Source organism: Rhinatrema bivittatum, chromosome 5, assembly GCF_901001135.1.
Source record: "Rhinatrema bivittatum chromosome 5, aRhiBiv1.1, whole genome shotgun sequence".
Classification (NCBI taxonomy): Eukaryota; Metazoa; Chordata; class Amphibia; order Gymnophiona; family Rhinatrematidae; genus Rhinatrema; species Rhinatrema bivittatum.
The window spans coordinates 243,766,290-243,781,263 of record NC_042619.1 but is presented as its reverse complement, the minus strand read 5'-3'; the positions used below and the strand labels follow the sequence as shown (position 1 = coordinate 243,781,263).

Here is a 14,974-nt window from a genome sequence, read left to right as displayed (position 1 = left end):
ACAATTGGTCTGTAGGGCGATTTTACCTTTCACACGGGGATCACAGACAGAGGCGAGCATGTATGTGCTGTCCTCTGTTAAAGGCCTTAATCTGTCTTTCACCTGCTGCTGCAAAACGTCCACACACTGCAGCACCTCAGCAGTCATTCCCTCTTGCCGTTTAATGCCTTCCAAATGGTCATCCAGGAATTTCACTATAGGGATGATGTCAGCCAAGGTGGAACTTCTGGAACTCAGCTCCTCCGTGACGTCCTTGAAGGGCTGCAGGATTTTTACCAGCTGACTCATGACTAACCAATCGTGATGCCCTAGGGGATTCTGTACACCTATGTCTATTGTACCAGAAAGTTCATGAAGGGGTGTCTGCAGCTCCAATAACCTCTCCAGCATCATAAAGGTGGAATTCCACCGGGTGGGAACGTCTTGAATGAGACGCTTCTCGGGCATATCCAAAGCAGTCTGATTTTCTCGGAGAACCTGCCCCGCCCTGACACTTCTGTGGAAGTGTGCTGCTATGTTCCTGCACTTCTGTATTAACCTACGCAGGTATTCAGTCTCCTTGTCCTTGGACTCCAAGCCCAAACCTGACTTCACTACCAGATGCAGAGTGTGTGCAAAACATCGGATGTTCTTAAACCGCCCATCGCTTATTGCCTTAACCATGTTTGCACCGTTGTCTGTGACAAAAAAAGCCTGCCCGCGTTTTACTGTCTCGCTGGTGTACTTTCCAGCTCGCCAGCATCTTTCTGATGCATGCTAGAATATTGGCAGCGGTATGGGAATGGTCCGTCAGGTGGGTGTTCAGTAAAGCCCACCTCCACCCTGATGCTTGTTCAGTAATAGAGCTGCTGGCTGCCCCTGCCTCTGCCATGTCCCACCAGTGTGCTGTCAGAGAGAGGTAAGAGTGTGCAGCATTCATGGCGGTCCAGATATCGCAGGTGAAATGCACTCTTCCGTCTGCCTTACCTAGCAGTGCTTGCACGCGACTGACACAGTGCTTGTACAGGCTGGGGATGACCTTTCTACTAAATGTGGTTCTGGAGGGGACTTTGTAATTTGGAAGTACGACCTTCAAGAAACGTTTGAAACCCACATTCTCAACTAACTGCAGGGGCTGGTCATCAAGGGCAATCATTTCCCCAATGCTCCTGGTTACTACTTTTGCGGCTGCCTGCCTCCTACCCCGGGATAGCGTTACCGCACTCCACCCCATTTCCTCCATGGTGCATTGTCGCTTCTCCCACATGTCAGTGGGTTTCTGGCCTGCCGCCTGACTGCTAGAAGGGTATGAGGGCGTGGGCTGACTCTGCTGCTTTCCTACCACTGCACCCTGGTTGGAAGGGGAAGGGGTCCCCTGACGGAAAATGCTACCATCCCCAGATGGCAGTAATCTTGTTGGGTGTTGCCTCTTAACATGATACTCCATGCCAAAATTTGACAGATGTCCCAGTTGCTTGCCTCTGCTAATATCCCTGGCACAGTAATTACACCGAGCATAACGCGGGTCTTCTGTCACTTTAAAATGTGCCCAGATCGCAGATTTCTTTTGTGATCCTCCTCTCTTTCCCGCCCTGGGGGTGGATGGTGGCACTGGAGTTGAGGTACTACTGGGTGTGGGTGGTGCACCCACTGCACCCGGCGAAGCAATGCCAGCGGGGGCAACAGTCACCCTCTGTCTCCCTTCTGACAGCTCTTCCTCCTCCTCGATATCAGTGGAATGTCTCCCCTGCCGCAGATTTCTGGAGGTGGAGGCTAAAACAGGACTAACTGACAATTCTACCGAAGATTGCTCAGGTATAACATCTTCCGTTTCTGATGAGAATCCCATCCAAGAAGATTCTTCTTCTGAATCAGAAGCTAACAGTGCCAGCGCTACCTTGTCACCCGCAAGTTTTGCAGGACACTTCTGTCCCCTGGCTGCTCTTGGGTGTGTAACTTTTGTCTGGCTAGACTCTGCCTCCTCTTCACTCTCCTCCAAAACTACAGTGCCAGAAACAGGTGCTGGCGATTGCAAAGTTTCATGGTCTGATTTCTTTTTTTTTGCCATGGAACTGCCATCCCCTACAAAGACGTTTGATTGCGACAGTTGCCTTTTTACCTGTACTGGTGGTGTTGCGCTGGTGTCTTTTGCGGTGCCTCCGCTGCCATTCCCACTAAGTCGCTTGCATCTCCCTTTCCCTGACATTATGGATTAATGTCAATGAGTACTAGTGGTAACACTGCCCACTGTCCCACAATAATAATGTTCGGTCAGTTTAAAATAACTAAATTAACAGACCCACTCAAGAAGAATGCTCAGTCTGTTTAAAATAACAAAATGAACGGACCAAGTCAAGGACAATGCGGTTAAGTCTGTTTAAAAATAGCAGATTGAACAGACTCGCTGAAGGCCAATCTTCACTCTGTTTACAATGCCCACTGCCTCACTGCCTGCCTGGCAATGCACGGAATGTGTCTGTCTGTGTGTGTGCAGTGAGTGCACAGAGAACAAGCTTCCTTTTCAGTAGATATGAGGCAGGGTACTCCCAGCCCTGGAACTGCTGCCCACCCAGCACTGAACCACTCAAGGACAATGCGGTTAAGTCTGTTTAAAAATAGCAAATGTAACAGACTCGCTGAAGGGCAATGTTCACTCTGTTTACAATGCCCACTGCCTCACTGCCTGCCTGGCAATGCACGGAATGTGTCTGTCTGTGTGTGTGCAGTGAGTGCACAGAGAACAAGCTTCCTTTTCAGTAGATATGAGGCAGGGTACTCCCAGCCCTGGAACTGCTGCCCACCCAGCACTGAACCACTCAAGGAGAATGCTTTTAAGTCTGTTTAAAAATAGCAAATGTAACAGACTCACTGAAGGGCAATGTTCACTCTGTTTACAATGCCCACTGCCTCACTGCCTGCCTGGCAATGCACAGAATGTGTCTGTGTGTGTGCAGTGAGTGCACAGAGAACAAGCTTCCTTTTCAGTAGATATGAGGCAGAGTACTGCCAGTGCCAGCCCTGGCACTGCCCACCCAGCACTGAACCACTCAAGGAGAATGCTTTTAAGTCTGTTTAAAAATAGCAAATGTAACAGACTCGCTGAAGAGCAATGTTCACTCTGTTTACAATGCCCACTGCCTCACTGCCTGCCTGGCAATGCACGGAATGTGTCTGTCTGTGTGCACTGCAGTGCACATAGAACTAAAGTAGATATGAGGCAGGGTACTCCCAGCACTGGAACTGCTGCCCACCCAGCACTGAACCACTGAAGGAGAATGTGTTCACTCTGTTTACAATGCCCACTGCCTCACTGCCTGCCTGGCAATGCACGGAATGTGTCTGTGTGTGTGCAGTGAGTGCACAGAGAACAAGCTTCCTTTTCAGTAGATATGAGGCAGAGTACTGCCAGTGCCAGCCCTGGCACTGCCCACCCAGCACTGAACCACTCAAGGAGAATGCTTTTAAGTCTGTTTAAAAATAGCAAATGTAACAGACTCGCTGAAGGGCAATGTTCACTCTGTTTACAATGCCCACTGCCTCACTGCCTGCCTGGCAATGCACGGAATGTGTCTGTCTGTGTGCACTGCAGTGCACATAGAACTAAAGTAGATATGAGGCAGGGTATTCCCAGCCCTGGAACTGCTGCCCAGTGCCCACCCAGCACTGAACCACTCAAGGAGAATGCTTTTAAGTCTGTTTAAAAATAGCAAATGTAACAGACTCGCTGAAGGGCAATGTTCACTCTGTTTACAATGCCCACTGCCTCACTGCCTGCCTGGCAATGCACGGAATGTGTCTGTCTGTGTGTGTGCAGTGAGTGCACAGAGAACAAGCTTCCTTTTCAGTAGATATGAGGCAGGGTACTCCCAGCCCTGGAACTGCTGCCCACCCAGCACTGAACCACTCAAGGAGAATGCTTTTAAGTCTGTTTAAAAATAGCAAATGTAACAGACTCGCTGAAGGGCAATGTTCACTCTGTTTACAATGCCCACTGCCTCACTGCCTGCCTGGCAATGCACGGAATGTGTCTGTGTGTGTGCAGTGAGTGCACAGAGAACAAGCTTCCTTTTCAGTAGATATGAGGCAGAGTACTGCCAGTGCCAGCCCTGGCACTGCCCACCCAGCACTGAACCACTCAAGGAGAATGCTTTTAAGTCTGTTTAAAAATAGCAAATGTAACAGACTCGCTGAAGAGCAATGTTCACTCTGTTTACAATGCCCACTGCCTCACTGCCTGCCTGGCAATGCACGGAATGTGTCTGTCTGTGTGCACTGCAGTGCACATAGAACTAAAGTAGATATGAGGCAGGGTACTCCCAGCACTGGAACTGCTGCCCACCCAGCACTGAACCACTGAAGGAGAATGTGTTCACTCTGTTTACAATGCCCACTGCCTCACTGCCTGCCTGGCAATGCACGGAATGTGTCTGTGTGTGTGCAGTGAGTGCACAGAGAACAAGCTTCCTTTTCAGTAGATATGAGGCAGAGTACTGCCAGTGCCAGCCCTGGCACTGCCCACCCAGCACTGAACCACTCAAGGAGAATGCTTTTAAGTCTGTTTAAAAATAGCAAATGTAACAGACTCGCTGAAGGGCAATGTTCACTCTGTTTACAATGCCCACTGCCTCACTGCCTGCCTGGCAATGCACGGAATGTGTCTGTCTGTGTGCACTGCAGTGCACATAGAACTAAAGTATATATGAGGCAGGGTATTCCCAGCCCTGGAACTGCTGCCCAGTGCCCACCCAGCACTGAACCACTCAAGGAGAATGCTTTTAAGTCTGTTTAAAAATAGCAAATGTAACAGACTCGCTGAAGGGCAATGTTCACTCTGTTTACAATGCCCACTGCCTCACTGTCTGCCTGGCAATGCACGGAATGTGTCTGTCTGTGTGCACTGCAGTGCACATAGAACTAAAGTAGATATGAGGCAGGGTATTCCCAGCCTTGGAACTGCTGCCCAGTGCCCACCCAGCACTGAACCACTCAAGGAGAATGCTTTTAAGTCTGTTTAAAAATAGCAAATGTAACAGACTTGCTGAAGGGCAATGTTCACTCTGTTTACAATGCCCACTGCCTCACTGTCTGCCTGGCAATGCACGGAATGTGTCTGTCTGTGTGCACTGCAGTGCACATAGAACTAAAGTAGATATGAGGCAGAGTACTCCCAGCCCTGGAACTGCTGCCCAGCCAGCACTGAACCACTCAAGGAGAATGCTTTTAAGTCTGTTTAAAAATAGCAAATATGAGGCAGAGTACTGCCAGCCCTGCCTGGCACTGCCCAGGATAAAATGTACAGACTCACTCAATAAGAATGTTCTTTTTTTTTTTTCCCTAACAAAGAATCTGTTCTGTGTTGTCTATCAAATCTGGTTCTGTTCTGTGTTGTCTATCAAATCGGGTTCTGCTATCTTCTCTGCCTCAGCCTGCCTAAGCCCACCCTGCACGATCCCGATCCCACCTCCCCACTGAATCGCTGAAAATGTCCGTCAGTCCTCGTGCTGCTGCTGCTTTTATAGTGCTGCTGGCTCGTCAGGAAATCCTCAGAGAAGCACGGAATGACAGCGCGATTCGCTGCATTCAGTGCTTCTCTGAAAAGGTGAACGCAGATTCGCTGCGTTCCGGTATCCATGCCGACCTGTCCCACCCTTTCCTGTGAGTCACTGAAACTCACAGGACAGGGTCAGACAGGTTGGCATGGTTACCGCAGGGGCGCCGCCATTTTCAGGTAATCCGGGGCTCCGAGCTCGAGTCGCAGGTAATGGCGGCGAGAAAGCGCGCGCATGGCGATTCGCCGTATCCGACATATCTATGTTCATTTATGTCGGAAATCTGCTCGTATACGCCCCATCTTTTTTTTAAGTAAAAAAAAAAATTTGAGTTGCGTTTTCCATATGCGGTCAATCCGAATGCACATCCCTACTGGCGGGTCCTCTGCGTGACCTGTTCAATAGATCCCTAGAAACGGGAGTGGTGCTGAGTGATTGGAGAAGAGCAATGGTGGTCCCGCTTCACAAGAGTGGGAGCAGAGAGGAGGCTGGAACTACAGGCCGGTTAGCCTCACCTCAGTGGTAGGAAAAGTAATTGAGTTGCTGCTGATAGAAAGAATAGTGAACTATCTACAGTCAGAAAAATTGCTGGACCAGAGGCAGCATGGATTCACCAGGGGAAGGTCCTGTCAGACAAATCTGATTGACTTTTTTGATTGGGTGACTAAGGAATTAGATCGAGGAAGAGTGCTCGACGTGATCTACTTGGATTTCAGCAAAGCTTTTGATACAGTCCTGCACAGGAGGCTTGTGAATAAAATGAGAAGCTTAGGAGTGAGTGCCGAGGTGGTGGCCTGGATTGCAAACTGGTTGATGGACAGAAGACAATGTGTGATGGTAAATGGAACTTACTCTGAAGAGAGAGCGGTGTTAAGTGGAGTGCCGCAAGGATCAGTGTTGGGACTGGTCCTGTTCAATATCTTTGTGAGCGACATTGCGGATGGGATAGAAGGTAAGGTTTGTCTTTTTGTGGATGATACTAATATCTGCAATAGAGTGGACACACCGGAAGGAGTGGAGTAAATGAGAAGGAATTTAAGGAAGCTGAAAGAGTGGTCGAAGATATGGCAGCTGAGATTCAATGCCAAGAAATGCAGAGTCATACATATGGGGTGTAGAAATCCAAAAGAACTGTATTTGATGGGGGGTGAAGGGCTGATTTGCACGGAGCAGGAGAGAGACCTTGGGGGTGATAGTGTCTAACGATCTAAAGTCAGTGAAACAATGTGACAAGGTGATAGCTAAAGCCAGAAGAATGCTGGGATGCATAGACAGAGGAATATTAGTAAGAGAAAGGAAGTGTGATCCCCTTGTACAGGGCCTTGGTGAGGCCTCACCTGGAGTACTGTGTTCAATTCTGGAGACCATATCTCCAAAGGGACAGGGACAGGATGGAGGCAGTCCAGAGAAGGGTGGCAAAAAACGTGGATGGTCTTCATAAAATGACTTATGAGGAAAGATTGAAGAACCTAAATATGTATACCCTGGAGGAAAGGAGAAGCAGGGGTGATATGATAAGACTTTCAGATACTTGAAAGGTTTTAATGATCCATGGTCAACAACAAACCTTTTCCATTGGAAAAAAATCAGTAGAACTAGGGGCCACGACTTGAAGCTCCAGAGAGGAAGACTCAGAACCAATGTCAGGAAGTATTTCTTAAAGGAGAGGGTGGTGGATGCCTGGAATGCCCTTCCGGAGGAAGTGGTGAAGACTAAAACTGTGAAAGATTTCAAAGGGGCATGGGATAAACACTGTGGATCCATAAAGGCTAGAGGATGGGAATGAAGTGAAGAGCCATGGGTGTGGATTACTGAGTGGAGGCTACTACCTGATTACTACCCTTACTCAATAAGCCTTCACAAGGTTAATGCTACTCCAACATTGCTCTCTGCTTCTATGGCAAGGGGAAATGTGGAAAAGAGGAAAAGAGGATTTGCATTCAGACAACAACCAACAAGGACTGAACTTCACAATCTGGATAAACAAATAAGCATGGGGGTAGCTTGCTTATTACGGCGGTTACTACCCTAAATCAATTAAGCCTGATACATTACCTTGAATGCATATACAGCATTGCTCTCTGCTTCAACGGCAGGGGGAAATGTGGAAAAGAGGATTTGCATTCAGACAATAACCAGCAAGGACTGAACTTCACAATCGTGGTAAACAAATAAGCGTGGGGGTAGCTTGCTTAATATGGCGGTTACTACCTTAAACCAATTAAGCCAGATACATCTCTTTGAATGCATATATAGCGTAGATTTCTGCTTCAACAGCAGGGGGGGAAAAGGGGGAAATGTGGAAAACAGGATTTACATTCAGATAACATCCAACAAGGCACTGATCTGTGCAGTCTGGGTAAATAAGCATCGGGGTAACTTGCTTGATGCGGCAGTTACTACCCTTAACCATTAAGTCTTATGCTCACCTTTGATGCAACTCCAACATTACTATCTCTGCATCAATGGCAAGGGATGGCAGGAAACTTGAATCAAACAGTTACCAACAAGGGCCCTGAAATTGGTGGTTGGTGAAACAGATACATATGGGAAAATACGTGTGGAAGCTTGCTGGGCAGACTGGATGGGCCGATTGGTCTTTTTCTGCCGTCATTTCTATGTTTCTATGGACCATTTTCCCTAAATCTTTCTTAGGGGCCAACATTAATGTTTCTAGTACTATAGAAAACTGGTGGTGGTTGTACTCTACTTCATCCTCTGTGTTCCCATAGTTTACAGAGGCATTGTAGGGTACAAAGTCAACATAGGTTGATATTGTAGATTTGGACTTGAGTAGCAGGTTTTCTTATTTGTGAGAGCTCTTCAAGTTCCTTTGTCATCAGCTGAAGTGCATAAGCAGTTAATAGCTTCTGGGTATTCACTAGATGCCAACGGAACCACCAAACTTTCAGGGCAAACCCATTCCAGGGAGCCCTTTCCTGCGCAAAGAAAAGGGAACTCTCTCCGGGTGTAGCCAGCCTATCTCTTAGTGCCCGCCGACCCATGTTGAACCAGAACCGCTGTTCACATGGAAAACTCCTCCATGTCGATTTGCCACACTTTGAAGGCTTGTGCTCCACTCTAGGGGCCAATCCATTCTATGGAGCCCTTTCCTGTGCAAAGGAAAGGGAACTCTCCCCAGGTGTAGTCTATCTCTTAACACCCGCTGACCCATGTTGACCCACTGTTCACATGGAAACCTCCTCCGCCTCGGCCTTCAAAATTCTCATTTGTATATCTGCTACATCTACCAGATTTTAAAAGACCAGTGAGAGCTCACTAGATGCCAACAGAACCACTACACTCTAGGGGTGAACCCATTCTAGGGAGCCCTTTCCTGCACAAAGGAAAGGGAACTCTCCCCGGGGCCAGCCTGTCATGCCCCTATCAAAACCACAGGGACCTGACTACCTCAGCTCTGCCAGCCTCTCTTGCCCCTATCAAAACCACAGGGACCAGACTACCTCCGCTCTGCCAGCCTGTCTTGCCCCAATCAACTTTCTGCCACTCTGCCTTGCTGCCATACACCAGATGATTCACTCTATTCCTTGTGATGTTCTTGCCACTATCATGATTCCTCAGTGTGTTGGTGCTAGTCTTTCTGCTGCTTTGTCCCTTTATTGGCGCGTTGTGGTTTTTTCTGACACTCTTTCTGCTTGCTATGTTCCCCCTTCATTGTGCTGTAGGATGTTGATGCCACTTGTCTTGCCATTTTGCCTGTTGTGCTGCCTTCAAGGTTCATGCAACTGTTATTATGCTCTCTTTTGAAGCTGTGGTGTTTTTTTTTACACTCTCGCTGCTGCTTTGCACCTCTATTAAAGCACTCTTGCCACTCCAGGTATCCCTTTGCCTTTTTACAGTGCCTTAGGCTATTCATGCCACTTTGGTGCCACTTTTCCACAGTCTAAGTACCTTGGAGCTCTTTTCTCGTTCTGGTGATTGCTCCCCAGAAGTTTCATCAGAATTGATAAGAAAACCCCAATTCTGCAGCCAAAAATAGGCTGCAAATACTTCCCCCATTGACTTTAATGGAAAAATGAAAAATGAATGAAACTAATAAACAAATTGTTTTTTTTCCTCCTATGAAACAAATGTAATGAATTTTGGTCCCGGCGAAACGAAAAATGAAACGAAATGAATTTTTTCCTTCTGCACATCCCTAACAGCTGCCACTTGAAAATCCCAAATGTTAATTAGCTTAAAGAAATGATGACATATACCAAAAAGAGAATAATGAGGATTGCACATTAATCAGTGACAGCACAAGGAAATCTATTACTTCCATATACTTCTGTGGTTTAACCTGAAGCTGAGGTTAAAATCTGTAAAAAAAAAAAACAAACCCCAAAAAACAAGATAGAGTTAAGATTGCGGTTCGTCTGCAAGTACGCTTTGGCAACATAATCCTACCAAGAAGCTAAGCTTTAAAATGTTGCAAATATATAGAAGTTTGTAAATCCTTATGTATTCATGATTGCTTTAATTGAAACGTATTTATTTACAGGTTTTTTAATATTGCCAATAGCAGAAAAAACATGCTAAGCAGTGAACAATAAAACAAATAGGTAATACAATATCATGTTGTAAACACATCAACACAGTAGTCAGAAGAAAATATAGGACGCATGTCTAACTAAAGAGGAATTGATTTTTAATTGATTTTTAAGCTTGAAAAATAATTGGAGAAAAAGAGGTAAGTTTCATATTCAGGGTGCTCACCTCCACGGCGTAGCGACCTTCTTGTAGTCTAATCATTAACTTGCCTCCTTCCTCCTTTGTGTGTTATTTTTTATTAATTCAAAAAACAATTTTTTAAATATTTTTCAATATATTAATTTTTCTAAAATTCAAATATTATCTCCACCTTACATATTAGGATATATGAATCTTTTTGCAAGTCCAAAAAACTTCTGTTTAATATCCCTTTTCTTTGTTCGGGGGGAGTTATTTGAATTGATTTTAATAATATAAACTTCTTCTCATAATGAATCTTCTGTATATAATAACGCCAAACTCTCGCACTTTAAATTCGTGGACGCTCGACTCTTACTCTTTAAGTAACCACTACCAACAATGAAACAAATTTTGATTGAATATGAAACTTACCTCTTTTTCTCCAATTATTTTTCAAGCTTAAAAATCAATTAAAAATCAATTGCACAAACATTCAGTTCTTAAGAACTCTTTTCATAGGAGAGAGTACGATTGTTGTGAGATATATTTATAATTCTCATCCTAAGCGGAGAATAAAACAGGTAACTAAAGAGGAAAGCATCAAGGGAAGACCAGATGAAATAAATGCGCTTTTAGCTGTTTTCTGAAGAATTTGTAATCAGTGAGATTTCTCAACTCCATGGGTAACTGTTAGGATTCTGTTCAAATAAGTAAGTGGGCCCTTTGGCCGAGGTGAGAGATGTAGTCATTCAGGGGGAGGAGCCCCACTGGGCCTCACCGTTGGGAGGCAGAGCCTCAGCTGCAGGATGATATACAGCAGTCCTGGAGGTAGAGAAGGGAGAGTGACCCCTGGAGGCGGGCCACAGTACAGCAGCACTGCTGACATCAGACTCAGCTGAAGAGACGAGAGTCTAGGAGCGAAGCGGCATTAACCGAGGGGCAGGGAATGCCGAGAAAATACAGTCAATGAAGTACTCTGAATCTGTAGTGAAGTTATGCAGGAGGTTCCTCTGATGGTATCACAGCACAGGTCCACAGAGCAGGGAGGAACCTGGGAGTATGTCCTCGAGGCAATGTCTGCAGAGCGGGGTACACCTGCAAGGGTTTCTCTGATGATGACACAATGCGGGTCCTGCGGAGCAGGGGCAAACCTGGAAGTGACTTCTCATGGCAATGGTCTGCAGAGTGGGCTATACCAGAGAGGGTTCCCACGTACAGACACCACAGGGATCCAGGAAGAGGTACTCACAAACTGGAAGCAAGCAGAAGTCTTGTAGAAGATCTCAAGACTGAGGCAAGCTGAAGTCCGGGTGACGACCCTCCGAGGAGCGGATAGCCGAGAGACGAAGGAGGCCCCTGAGGAGCGGGTACCCAATAGTCTGACACCATGGAAGCAGGAACAGGAACAAGCTGAAGTGAAGCTGTAAGAAGCAGCTAGTGAACTCCTTGCGAAGTCACCAGCTATCTAGGCTTGCGAGTATAAATATCAGAGTAGCGTGATGTCATCAGTTAGGGACACCCCCGAGGTTCCCGCCATGACGTGGTTAAAGCTGGTCAGAGGGCGCGCGCGTGCGCCTAGGGAACCCCATGGGTAAGATGGCAGTCGGCAGCATCCACACTGCTCGAGCAGGCCCGGGAACAGAGGCTGGAAGGCCGGACATAGCTGGCCGAAGCCGCAAGTTCCCCCAATAGAGTCAGAGTAGTGAAAAGAGAGGTGAGCAATGGCGGCCGCAGCCATCTGTGGCCGTGGAGTGTAACAGTATCCCCCTTCTTAGGGGGCCTCCCCGGGGGTCTGGGTTTTCTCGGATGAGATATATGGAACTGTTTGATCAGTTCTTTGTTGAGAATGTTCACTGCTGTCTCCCAACTGTTTTCTTCTGGTCCTAAGCCTTCCCAAGATAACAGGTATTCCCAATGTCTTCCTCTTTTCCGTATGTCCAAGATGTCTTGTACTTGATAAGTGATATCCTCTTCAGAGGCTAGGTGTTGCAGTTCAGGTGGCTTCTTGGAAAGCTCGGAGAGAACATGAGGTTTAAGTAAGGAGACATGGAAGGCGTTATGAATCTTGAGTGAATTAGGCAGGCGTAGATTGTATGTAACTCGACCCAACTGACAAAGTACAGGGAACGGCCCATTGTATCTTGGAGCAAAGCAGACTGAGGATAGTTTCAGGCGAATGAATAGAGTACTAAGCCACACTTTATCCCTAGGACTGAATTGTGGCACTGCCCGATGATGCATATCGTAGCATTTTTTGGACTTCAGGGCAGCTTGTTGTATAAGGTGCTTGGTATCTTCCCAGAGTTTATGCAACTCTTGCACGGTGGCTTGCGCCGCAGGTGAGGCCACTGACAGGGGCAATGGAAGAGGAGATAAGGGCTGGCATCTGTATACCACTTGGAAGGGTGAAGACCCAGTGGATGCAGAAGAATGGGAATTGAGAGCAAATTCAGCCCAAAGTAATAACTCGGACCAATCATTTTGTCATGAGTTAACGTAGGCCTGAAGAAACTGCTTCAAGGTCTGATTTGTTCGCTCCGTCTGTCCATTGGCCTGTGGGTGATAAGCCGAAGTAAAATCTAATGCAATGTCAAATTTCTTGCATAGGGCCCTCCAGAACCTGGCCATAAATTGCACTCCCCGGTTGAAGAGGATATGCTTCGGGAGTCCATGGAGTCAGAATATGTGGCGGATAAACAGTCTCGCCAGCTCCGGAGCAGAGGGTAGGCCAGGTAGAGCCACAAGTGAGCCATTTTTGAAAACCGGTCCACTGTAACCCAGATAGTATTATTGCCATTGGAAGGAGGAAGATCTACTATGAAATCAGTGGCAATGTGCATTCATGGTTCACTGGGGGCGGGTAGTGGTTGCAACAGACCCCAGGGTTGACCTGTCAGTGGCTTCTGGCAGGCACAAGTGGGGCATGACTCCACGTATGCCTGAGCATCTTTCCTCATGGTTGGCCACCAGTAGAATCTATGGAGAGATGATAGGGTCCAAGCCTGGCCTGGATGGCCCGCCAACAGGGAATCAAGAGCCCATTGAAGGATCTTTTTAAGTAGAGGACGGGGAACCACCGTCTTCCCAGGTGGAACAGTGAAAGTGGCAGAGAGGAGAATTTTATCTGAATTGATGATATGCCATAGAACGTCCGGAACTTCCTCGGTAGTGAAGGACCTGGAAAGAGCGTCGGCTCGGGTGTTCTTGTCGGCTAGCCGGTATCTTAACAAGAAATTGAACCGAGTAAAAATGAAAGGGCGAGCCTGCTGGTGGCTAAGGCGTTGTGCCTGGTGCAGGTATTCAAGGTTCTTGTGATCTGTATATACCGTGACCTGGTGCTGAAGCCCCTCGAGCCAGGGATGCCATTCTTCGAAGGCGAGCTTAATTGCCAATAATTCCTTGTCCCCGATTCCATAATTGCGCTCTGCTGGGGAGAAGCGGCAAGAGAAGAATGAACAGGGATGTAGACTATGATTGGCGGAATGCTGGCTCAAAACTGCACCAACGCCAACGTCGGATGCGTCAACCTCGACGATAAAGGGTCGTCGGGGATCTGGATGGCGCAAGCATGGTTCTCTGAGGAATGCGTCTTTAAGTTCTTAGAAGGCTTGTATAGCCTCAGAAGACCACTGCGAGGGATTGGCTCCCTTATTGGTCATGGTGGTGAGAGGAGTGGTCAGAGTGGAGTAATGTGGAATGAATGACCGGTAGTAGTTTGTAAATCCCAGGAATCTGCGAAGTGCCTTGAGACCCGTTGGTTGGGGCCACTCCTGGATACTCTTGGTCTTCTGAGGGTCCATTTGGAAACCTTGACTTGATACCACATAACCGAGGAAGGGAACCATCTCTTGTTCAAAGGAACTTTTTTCCAATTTGGCATACAAACGGTTGTCCCATAGACACTGAAGAACTTTGCAAACATCTCGGCGATGGCTTTGTAGGTCCCGTGAAAACATCAGAATATCATCCAGGTAGATTACAATGCACTGGTAAAGCATGTCTCTGATTACCTCATTCATCATATTCTGGAACACCACTGGGGCATTACAAAGGCCGAAAGGCATTACCAGGTATTTGAAGTAACCGTCATGGGTGTTAAAAGTGGTCTTTCACTCATCCCCCTGGTATATCTGGGCAAAATTGTAGGCCCCTCTCAGATCCAATTTAGAGAATATTTTGGCCCCTTGGAGCCTATCAAACAATTCTGAGATTAGCGGCAAGGGATATCGGTCCTTCTGGGTAATTTTGTTTAAGCAGTGATAATCTATATTCGGTCGGAGGGAACTGTCCTTATTCCCTACAAAAAAGAATCCCGCTCCAGTGGGAGACTTAGAAAGTCAAATGAACCCCTTAGCCAAGGTCTCTTGTATGTAGTCTGACATAGCTTTGGTTTCAGTTAGCAAACGTGGGTATACCCTTCCGTGAGGAGGCTCGGAATTAGGAAGTAAGTTAATTGCACAAAGGATCAGTGAGGTGGTAGTGTGTCTGCAGCTTTCTTAGAAAACACATCGGCGTACATGGAGTACTGTAGCGGAAGACCTGGAAGATACATTGTGGTGGTTAAACAAGGCAGTGATGATATGACCTCCAAGCAACCCTTATGACATGCGTTGCCCATTGGAAACGTTGTAATGTATCCCAGTCGAATTATGAAGTGTGGAGTTTCAGCCATGGAAATCCAAGAACCACTGGATGAATGGCCTTGTCTAATACAAGAAGAGAAATGGTCTCTGTGTGCATGGATCCGGTACGCAACTGGATGGGGACTGTGG

The 14,974-nt window shown here is 47.0% G+C and overlaps 1 protein-coding gene across 1 annotated transcript in view; it reads right to left on the bottom strand.

The window, feature by feature from the left end:
- The window catches only part of AKAP17A (A-kinase anchoring protein 17A), a 125,765-nt gene that overhangs the window by 33,767 nt on the left and 77,024 nt on the right, over nt 1-14,974 (bottom strand).